At 39.0% G+C, this 11,416-nt stretch overlaps 1 non-coding gene across 1 annotated transcript; it reads left to right on the top strand.

Moving 5' to 3' along the window:
- Positions 1-10,240: 10,240 nt before the first annotated feature.
- On the top strand, positions 10,241-10,345 carry LOC148829404 (U6 spliceosomal RNA). Its single transcript, XR_016091523.1, has one exon. It is a non-coding gene; the product is annotated as a U6 spliceosomal RNA (small nuclear RNA).
- The last annotated feature ends 1,071 nt before the right edge of the window (positions 10,346-11,416 follow it).

Below are 11,416 nucleotides of genomic sequence, written 5' to 3'. Positions count from 1 at the left end.
ACTGTACTAAACCAACATTTCACTCAGGTGTTTAGTAAGGAAGAAATCAACATTATGCCCCAGGCAGCAGAAGGGCAAAGTCCAGTATTAAAAAGCATTCATAGGCAGTAGTGTTAAATCAAATCAGCATTGAAATTCATAATCAGACAACACAAGCATTAAAGCTGTTTGGCTTAAAGTCAGGCTTGAAGGAAAATATACTAGGCTTTAAAAAGCTCTCAATCTTGAGTATTCAAAGTTGTTTTTGTTCTTTCATGTTCATTCAGCTTTGTCCTGGAATAAAGCACCCTGTCTGTCACTCCATTATGTAAATAACAGTTACAATAATTAAATTGCTCCACTTTACCCCTTCACTGTTGATTAACGGTATACCTGCTAGGCAGCATGAACTGTCCTTCTGCTCTTTGGCAGGAAAATGCAACTGATCAATACTGCCAGAATTCCTCATCAACAACACCTCCTGTTCTGTTTAGAAATGTCATTCTAAACTTCACTCAGATTAGAAATCCTAAATTTAAAAATGGTTCTTACATTCTTAAGGTTTACTCCTGCAATTCTGGTTCTATAACTTTTATACTCCACTGTGTTGCTGTAAACACTAATTCTTGGTTTTAACTTTAAATATTTTTCTTCCTCTTATGGCTTGGGAATGACATTGTTCTCAGCTTCATGACACATTGAAACAGTAAGCTCTCTATAACGTATGAATTAATAATTGCAGTCTTGCAGAAATAAACATGTCCACTAAGAAACTGAAAAAAAAGACACAAATTAATTTCTAATCAAGAAACAACTGTCCTAGACCTCACATCACATTTTACAAAGGCCAATTAACCCACCAGCATGTTTTAGGACTGAGGGAGGAAACCAGAGCTCCCAGAGGAAATGGCTCTCCCAGGGCCACAGTGCTGTGAGGCAGCAATGCTAACCACTGTGCCACCATTTTGCCCTAAACCTTGACCTGGACAAATCTATATTATTTACTATGCAGCAAAATTATATGATAAGGATTGATTTTAATATGGTAAACTAAAAAAGAAATGAAGCTAAACTTTCAGGACACTTTAAGACAAAGAGTGATTTTTCCCTATGACATGTTTCAGCTTAACACACTTTTTGTCATATTTAAGACGTAATGCACAAGATAGCATGTACTCTGCTGGAGGTTACAGCTGCTTGATATGGTGCCACAGGGGCACTGTGGTGCGGCGATTAGTGCCGCAGTGTAATGGTCCTGGGTTTGATTCAGGCCTGTGTGGAATTTGTACATTCTCTCTGTGACCATGTGTGCTTTCTCCAGGTACTCAAGATTTTTCCCACCCCCAGAAGACATGCTGGAGTTAATTGGTGTCTCTAAATTGTCCCTTTGCTCTTGTGGGTGTGCATGTGCAGTACGTGCCCTGTGATGGCCTGCTGTTCTGTTCAGGGAGTAGTTCTGCCTTGTGCCCTATGCTTCCTGGTTGCCATACCTCTTACCAGTAATGTTCTCTTGTTCTGATTAATATTCCAATCGTTTGCTGATTATTGATTTTGCTGGGATGCAGTTGTCCAACAGATATACCGTACAATGTATTAGCTTTCTATTCTTTAATGTCACTTATTACAACAGGGAATACTCTACGGTATATGTAAGTAAAAAAGCAAGTAAGCACAGTATATAGAGTGCTTGTGAAAGTATTCCCCATTCCATTTACGTCTTATTTGCTTATATGTGTATATTTTAAGTGAATATTTTAATCGAAGTGATTATGATTAGAAGTATAAGAGTTTCAGCAGCATAATACAACAAGCACAAGTACAAAGCTACAAACCTGAAACAAGAAGAAAGTGAATGTACTTGAGTGACTCAGTCAAAGTCCTGACTTAAAATGTGATAGAACATTTACAGTATGGCAAGACTTGACAATTGCAAGTCATCTACACTCCCCGAACAACTTGATAGTGCTTGAGTAAATTTGCAAAGAAAATGGGTGTGCAAATTTGGTATGGACATGATCAAAGACAAGACAAGACAGTTGTAATTACAAAGGTGCTTCAACCAAGTATTGACTCAGGGTGGTGAATTCTTCTGTAATCACAGTTTCCTCTATTTGTCTTTAGTTTTGCAGGCTGACATCTAACTTCTTTTACCCGTGAAAATGTTTAAGGGTGGTTAAGGTTGGGTTAAAATATTCACTTTAACAAAATGCATATACAGTTTTGGAATTTAACAATTTAAGGAAGGGTGTGAATACTTTTGCATGGTACTGTACTGTATATCCAGCATGTCCATAAATTGTGATATACTGTGTGCAGAATGTATAAAAATTAAAACATATGGTATCAGACATTGTTAGGAAAATGTAAAGTGTCTCATAAAACAATTCAAACAGTCATGTTGGTGACTTGCAAGAGAGTAAAAGCTCGATTATGAATAATCAACACATCAATCTTTCTTTCCCTATCGTACAGTAATCATCACCAAAGAACTGCAGCACTCCCACTTCCCAGCAGATCAGATATAGAAGATAAATCACCAATTGATTTAAGGGTGAATTTTAGGTTGGTTGGATTACATAAGTCCAGATTGGACTTTATCACATTACTGGGGTTCACATCTTTACTCTTAGGAATACTCTCATCCAAAAGGAAAAGCCTCCTACAGCACAGGGCCTGGGGTCACCAAAAAGGAGGAGTTTCTAAGCACCACCAATTATCAATGGATCAGTGGAGGTGTAGGTAGTTCCTTTAGCAGTATGGCTCCCATCCCAATAGCCACTTGGTCTTCCATTGTTTAGCGGCTGAGATTGAAAGAGATCAGACTAGAAAGTCTTACATTTTTTAAGTTAAAGGTCAAGGATCTGTCACAAACATCCAGTATGGTCTCGTATCTATTTATCAGTACATATAAATGTACAGGTATGCTGTTACATTTTGTATTGCAAAGGGTAGCCTTAACGAACATGTTATAGAACAAAAAAGACCTGTAGTCTGACACAGTGGGTTTAATTCATTCATAAGTGTTTGTTACATGTTTCTGAACTGAAAATGCAGATGTGATTTTGACCTGAGTCTTAGTAAGGCCTTTCAACCCTTAAAATGTTCTAGTCATGACTAGTTAGTGTGCATGCTTACTCATAATTAAGTATGGAATCAGAGTGCTTAAAAGATTATGCTAAATGTTAAGCAGTGCCTGTGGCTTTTCTTCACATTTTATATGGATGATAATTACTGTAACAACATTGCCTAAGTGACAGGTCTGCCTCTATTTCAGGAAAGTGTGTTATTCACCGCTTCTTGAAAAAGCCGTTCTTAAGAGAGTGCAAATCAACTGTTACTTTTCATGCAAGCAATCCATACTTCTCTGCAGACTGTATAATAATTAGCCTTTCTCACCTCTCATGTGTAAATCAGGTAATATATTATTTCCAGGATCTGCTGAAAGGCAGAAAGGAAAATAGGTCATGAATAATTCTATCAAAAGTTTTAAGGGTTACCCATTTTCTGTTTACAGTCCCTAAACTTAAAAAAAAAAATCTTGAAGGCATATTTATGTGAACAACTCCACTGGAGAGAAAACTACTCAGCAAAAAAATATTTATTTTAAGTAAAGCGAAGCCTAAAGCCAGAGAAAATTACAGCTATAGAAATCCTAGCATATTTAAACATTGTTTGACATATTCATTTGTTTGTATTCACTGAATCCACACACTTATGGATGTTTACAATCCTTCTATTTCATCCACCACAAAGTAAAGGGGAGTGAGGGGCTGTATGTGGGATACAGGGTCCCCAAATGTTTTCTAGAGTGGAGCAGATCTAGAGCAGTAGAGGAAGGAGTAAAGAAAAATGACAGAAGCCACTTTGTCATGTTGGAGCAGAGAACGGCAATCATTTGATGTGATTTTTGAGCACTTTTTTTAGCCCTTTTGATCCAAGAGACATGTTCTTGCAAAAGAGAAGACAGCACCCCAAGTTTGAGTGTCTCAGTTGTGGCATGAGGAGAAAAGACAGAGGTAGATGTGTTCTTAAGCAACTCAGGCGAGTCTGAAGAGTGAGATCTCCTCCTCCGAGAAGAGACTCATGTGAATTTATATACTGGCCATCAAAAGAAGTATAACACAACTGCATTGCAATTCACAAAGGTATCAGAAAAAAATACTTCAAGTAGGGAGCTGTGTCACCATGCGGAGGCTGCAAAGGAACAAGTAAGGTTTATTCCATGCTGAAAAGAGAAGAGAAGAAACACACCGTTTGGCTGTGGAACTTTCTTCAGGTGGGAAGGCTCCATAGCCGAAATGTTGTGTTTCTTCTCTTCTCTTTTTGGCATGGAATAAACCTAACTTGCAGGTGCACTGATCAGACATGAGCCAGGTAAAGTCATTGTGCCTAATAACATTTGTCATCAACAGGCTTGATGAAGAGGAGCTCAGTCTGCTATGAAAGTCCCAGGCTAGTAGTGTGTATGGCCAATGTCAGAAGCCACACAAGCTGAACATCTGTGAAGCAGCCTTGGCAGGAGTTTGTAGTGTGGGATTGTTCCAATCCTCTTGCGAGGCCTGGACAAGCATGTGCCTATCTTCTTGTCATAGATACTACACATCAGCCCAGCTCATTCCACAAATGTTCAGTTTGGCTTGTGTCTTGCAAGTGGGGTATCCACAACTTAACCATTGTATTCACATTTCAGAATAAAACTGTCGTAACATGAGCGGGATGAGTAATTGAGGCACTAGGATTTGATCATTGAAGCGCCACGCAGTCTTCCAGCAGTCCATTAAGACAGGAGTAGCCCAGGTAATTGCAAGTGTGGTGCCCATCCATAAAAAGGGTGAGAAATCTGAATCAATTAATTTCAGACCAATTCCTTTGACATCTAATACAAGTAAGGTAGTGGAAACCATTTTAAGAACGTACTAGAGGATCACATATATGGAAATAATATCCTAATAGTCAGAATGGATGTAGGTCTTGCCTAATGACCTGGATCACATGGATCATATGATGTGGTGTATTTAGATATTCAGAAGGCTTTTGATAAATTTCCACATGAAAAGGTTAGCATGGCCTTTATGTGAGTGTGTGTGTTTGTCCAAAGACATACTGCTAAGTTAATTGACTTCTAGGAAAACTGTCCCGAAGTCTGTGTGTGCGTGTTTGTGTCAGTGTCTGTGTCCGCCCATTCAATGCACTGGCGTCCCATCCAGGTGTACCCTGCCTTTCACCCACTGCTTGCCGGGACAGGCTCTGGCTCCCCCACAACCCTCAATTGGATGAAGCAGTTATAAAATGGTTGGATGGTATATGTTCTTTTGTTTATACGATTATTTTTATTATTAATTCCTAGATAATGGAATATGCCCACTTTGGCAAGAACACTAGAAGTGAGCTCAGGTGAGAGGCAGGATCCAAAGTACATGCTTTTAAAAAAAGGTGATGTTGTTTTTGTTAAATTAAATAATTGTATTAATTTATTCAACTGTCCTACTTTTGATATATTGACTTTCCAAAGGAATCTCTGTACCTCTGTAATTGAGCGTACATCAATTAAATACATCAAATACAGTATACCAGGGTCTGCACCTACTGAAAAGCCCACCTTCAGGTTTCTTACTCGGGATTTGAATCCTCTCCTTCTGGTTAGGAGCTGCCTCTGTGTGAAAGGTCTGTAGCCACAGGAATGAAGACTTTTGACTTTTCAATGTTAAGTATTTGTATTGTTTCATTTGATCTCATATGCATTTGCCAGCAGCCTACATAAAACAGACTGCAAAACATAAAACAGTTACATGTTAAAACATTGAAACAACAGGGGTGTGACCTGGAATTATGCAAATATACGTTGGAAGTATCCATCATTGGGCATGTTTTTAAATTTTGACATGTTTCAGACACATGACAGAAGAGATGTCCCTTGTAAACAGCAGGACACCTTGTATTTCATTTTTAACTTCAATTTGAATGAATGCCTTATGTTAATTCCATTACGTTTTGCAACATTTTGACTAATTTTTTCAAAAATGATTTTTGTTCACCTTAACAACCTTTACTTTTCCTCTCTCATTCTTTTCAGTTAAGTGATGTTAGATTCACAACACCTTTGCATAAAAGGGAGCCACCAAAACAGACTTGCAATCAAGCTTTATTTTCATTTTATCTAATAAAAATCATACTCAAAAGCTGTTAATGTGAAAGGCTAACAGAAATGGAAATATCACATTATAGATTTCAGAGGCAACAGTCAATGAGTATATTGATATTTGCATTAGAATTTGCTCCCAATTTTATTATTACAAGCTACAGTGCTCACATAGTGTGCTGTGCGAGATACTCAGTTTATAATCTGTATGCTGTTTACAGTAATAAATTAGAATATTTTTATTTCATGGTTTTTTTTTCTATTTTCATGTAATTGCTTTGTATCTTTCCAGCGCATTTTCTGAGGAGATCATTAAAGGGCCTCAAAGGAACAAACATATATTTTCATTGCTTCAGTGCAATGAACATGAATCCTATGTGACCAGTTTTGCGATGAAGTATTTTTAAGTACAATTGTGAGAATTATTTTTATTTTTTGTTTTGCTAGCAGAAAAGTGACATAAAAGAATTTCAGCTGCAGCTGGCTATGGTGTAAACAGGCAACATGGGGGCACTGTGCAGGCACCCAGCGATATTAATAACGGTTACAAACAAGAAGAAGATATTCGGCCCATCTAGCTCATTTGGTCATTAGTCGCACATTGATCGAAGGATCGCCCTCCTGTTTCTTAAAAAAGGCCAGCCTGGAAGCAGAACCCCGGGCCCCCAACCAGAGGGTTGTAAACGAACCTTCTGTGCCATTTAACTTCCTTCTTCTGTGAGCTGGTTGGTCTTCCTGTTGTTTCTTTAACACATGACATTTGTGTCACACGAAAGAACATCCCGTTCCCAAATGTTCTGTTACAATATGTTTTTCAAAATGAGATACAATTTTGAATTGATGGGTATTCCAGGGAGAACAATTCAGTTTTTTCATATAGTGAATATTAGATAATTCAGTATCTCAGAATCCTCTGAGTTCTGTACGACTTGAACATGTAATATCAGCAATAGTTTGAGACCTGAGTGTCTGTGATTTTTTTGTCTGTGGCTGTTTTATTTGACACTGTAAGACAGTTATATTTATAGGTGGGTAGCTGCGTCAGCATGCGTAGGCTGCAAAGGAACAAGTAATAGGTTTATTCCATGCTGAAAAAAAGAAGAAAGAGAACACAACGTTTCGGCCGTGGAGCCTTCTTCAGGTGTGAGGAAGGCTCCACGCTCACACCTGAAGAAGGCTCCACGGCCGAAACGTTGTGTTCTCTTTCTTCTTTTTTTCAGCATGGAACTAAACCTATTACTTGTTCCTTTGCAGTTATATTTATATATACTGTATATGGATTCATTTTTAAACTTTGAAAACTTGTAATAAAAACAAATAATGTTTGTGTCATTGGGTATTGGTAACATCAATTCATGACTTGTACCTAAACAATCTACACGGGTGAATAAAATCTTTTTACCGTAAAACAGTAATCCACGATGGAAGCTCTTTCAAAATGATTCAAATTGTGTTATGTGGCCAAGCCACAAAAAAAAGAAAAGGCTGTGGTGACAGTACCTCTCAAAAACTGTTTTAGGCAGTTACACAGCATAATATTACCTCACCTCACGAGGTTCTGTTCTGAAAATATACCAAGTACTAGTGAATTACATGTGCATGTGCGTGGTTAGGTTTTGACTAATGTATCATTACTAAAATCACTTATAATGATCTAAAGCCCACTTGGAAAATCAAGGAAACAAATTAGTATTATTTGAACTCAATTAACTTTACAGATCCACTCACAGGTACAAGTCTTCAGAAAGCAGTGTTGTGTGTGATACATGGAGTGGTCAATATAAGCACTACTGTACTATGTAATTGACCGATTGAATGCTTGAGTGAATTCCTGGGGTATCCTGTTCAGCTCTCAGAAAAAGGAAGCTATACTTTGAAGGAGCTTTTGTGGGAGTGTGCAACATTGCTCTGGATACCCCATGTTTTTCCCAGAGGTGTCCAATCAGTGCTGGGCTGGCAGGCAGATTTTGAAGTACCACACAAACTCTCAAGCTGCATTGATGAGTGGCGGGTTGGAAGTGAGTAGAGACTGGAAGAGCATAATTTAGGTTGGTTTCTCCTTGACCGGAAGAGGTTTCTCATTCATTCAGACAAGGTCAGTTTTGCAAACCTTATTTTTACCACAAAGTTTACAACTTCTTTACATAACAATCACTCTTAATCAAAGAAGAATGCCATAAAAATAAGCTAAGGTTAATTCAACAAAGATGCATTTTAGTCTTTATCATATAATTTTGAAGGAACACAAAATGATTTAGACTCTAGTTCCCTTAGTGAGTTGATTGTATTTTCTTAACCTCTCCATCTCTCAGAGTGAGAAGCTCCCTTTGAACAGACACAAGGTGCAGTTTGCATGCTGAAGAAACAACAGTGATAAAAATATTAGCGTACACTATAAACACATTATAAAGATAGAAATGGGTTCCAACACAATGTAAAATTAAAAAAAAGATGTACGACAACATACCTTGACATCTAATCATATTACAATTAACTGAAGAATTGAACACTGCAATCCATTAATAAAAAAATTCTAGCTCTTAAAAATAACTTTAACTCCCACCATTGTGTGGATCTAGCTAATTTCAAGATGAACTCTGACGCTGTGTCTTCAGAAGTACAACACACATATATGGTGCTGAGAAAACATTTGTGAACCCTAAACATAAATATGGAAATTTCAGAGTTTTACCACGTTGGCCTATCTCTCATGTCCTTGGCTAGAATGCAGATCTCTTGTGTAAGAGCCACCCAGACTGGTCCTCTTGAGGTGCTGACAACCCACCACCATTGCTTCGGATGCCCACCCATCCACATGGGCCACATGGGCCTCCTCTCTTCTAGCTGTACCCATTCTCTAGCTTGACACCTGGTGCGAACAAATCAGGGTGGACGATGGGGACCATCTACCCTGTCTCCAACAGTGCCTGGCATGACACCCCTTCTACAAAGACAGGGAGATGGGAGTGAAGCTGCACCTCCACACTCAGTGACCTGGGAACAGAGTGGGGGCTATGTACTATCAGGTGGGGCGGACTCTCCAATGGGGCTGCTTCAGGTGCAGGTGAGGTTTCTATATCGGTCCCAGAGCCCCATGTTCCTCTTGAAGCTCAGCTTCCACTGACCCACTGGGGCAGCCAGGCAGACTACAGTATGTGTCTAAAAGGATCATGGGTTAGGCCGTAAATGACGCAATGAGTGGTCAGCACTTGCTGGGCCTTGGCAGGAAGCTGGATGTAAACCACATGCACAAGGATGCAGTCTGCTGCCTAAACTCAGGGCTTCTCAGTTGCCAAATGTGGTGCTCAAATCGCTCTTGCCTGGGTCTGTGCTTCCAAAACAGTGATCGAAAGCTGCTGAAACACCACCATAATCAGCCATTTCTTTGAGGAAGAGCTCCAGCAACAGCCCCTCTGCCACTCACAGTCAGAGTATTGGCATTATTCACATGTGACTAAACCCGAGAATAACTGGGGTTCTCTGTGTCCAACGGCTCTAACAGCCACCATATTTCTGCTTCTTGTTTTTTCTCAAATAGGGCTTAGTTGGAAATCTTAAATGAGCTCTGCTATCACAGTCCTACCTCACCTTACTGTCAACTGGAGAAGCCTACTGTTCGGACTCGGTTTGGGGATGCTGACAGCTACAAACCCATCAGAGTCAGATATTCTCCCAGATAAGCATTCATGCCTGGCCTAACCCATCCACTAAAATGTCACAGCTGGGTTTATCCATCTTTAATCTGTCTCCCATGCGCTTTTCAGAACAGAGGTGATGAGATTCCCACTGCTGACACCAATGTAGAACTCAATATTTTTTTTCTTTATATATAGAAGGAAAAAGCAGGACAGCAGGGTTACGAGCTCACAGGAGTTTATTGCCATAAACAATTAGAAAGTGGGTGCTAGTCACTTGGAGTTGTTGAGGGAGAATGGGAGCAAGCGTAGCATTAACACCCGAAGTGTTAAAAAAGTCCAAGGTGTCTTCCCCCTCATCTTATATAGGGGAAAAGAACTGAGCATTTATAGAAGAATGGTTAGAAACATTCACCTGGGGCTGAATCCAACAGTAATATATCTTTTAGTTACTGTATAGGAGGTCTTCAGAATGTATCTCTAAGCCAGGCTTTAGAAGCACTTGCACCGAAATTGGAGAGATACAGAGAAAGATTTGCATGGCCTCTGTGCAAGGGTGACATCCTAATTTTCTGAGGCGTTATCTCTACGCCATGTAAAACTCAAGTCTGACACTTTATCTGGAAGCTGTTTTGTATCACTAGTAAATACAACTGTTACAGTTATTTACTCATTAAAACGTTGCTCTATTTTGATCTTAGTCATTTGGCCCCGAGGACGTATAAGTGAAATGCACAATATACAAAAGCAATGTAGCAGCAATATATTTTTTTCTCTTATCATAACATTTACAAGTTAGTTTTGAATTTTTGGACGAGTGTTTTACTTATCTGGGGATTGTGTTATGTAAACTAAATGCAGTTGGTCCACTTTGCCGCACGATACAATTGCAACTCTGCCGAACTGGCAAAACATCCACATTTTATTACATTGTTTCAAGCTTCAAAGAAGAAGAAAACAAAACTAGCTGGTGTTCCCTTACATATCCGGATGTATTTACATCCGAGAAAGAAAACGGATGGTGACATAAATTAACGTAACAGATATCTGCATTTTTGTATAAAAATACACATCGTTAGAGTAACGATAATAGCGAAATTAATTACAAACATGTAACATATTTTCTTTATTTACTCCATTAAAGCATTTCAGACGACTTCACATAACTGATTCGGTTTAGATTTGTTTCTATATGAAAGCCATCGAAAGGATCAACATTTCCAATTCGCACTCCTACTTGTTTTCCCCTTTTTTCTCATGATCCTCTGCGGACGCCGTCGCCGTTACAATCCCATATCTAAGCATTCTGCAGTAGAGAGAGACTGGTGGTCATTTTCGGAGAAGGATTCAAGAGTTTCACCACTGAGCCATGAAATCAAAAGTAACAGCTGATGTAGTGCGGCGCCAGCAACAGAGCTGGAAACCCATATTGAGATGGGGGGAGGGTGGGAGTCCTTTCCTTCTCTTAAGAGCTGTGCTTTTAAAAGTCGTCGCAATTCACGACTTTATGAATGTTTTGGATGTCGGTAAGTAAACAATAAGCCGTTGATGGATTGTCTTGACCTCTTTTTAATTGTTTGTTCTCTCAAAAATAAACGAATCACTGGAAACCCTGGATAAATTAAATCCCTTGGGAGTTTTCACATTGCATTAATATGTCCAA

This window comes from Atractosteus spatula, chromosome 8 (genome assembly GCF_055471065.1).
Source record: "Atractosteus spatula isolate fAtrSpa1 chromosome 8, fAtrSpa1.hap1, whole genome shotgun sequence".
NCBI classification, from domain to species: domain Eukaryota; kingdom Metazoa; phylum Chordata; class Actinopteri; order Semionotiformes; family Lepisosteidae; genus Atractosteus; species Atractosteus spatula.
Note: the sequence above shows the minus strand (reverse complement) of the source record. Positions and strands in the feature narration are given on the sequence as shown.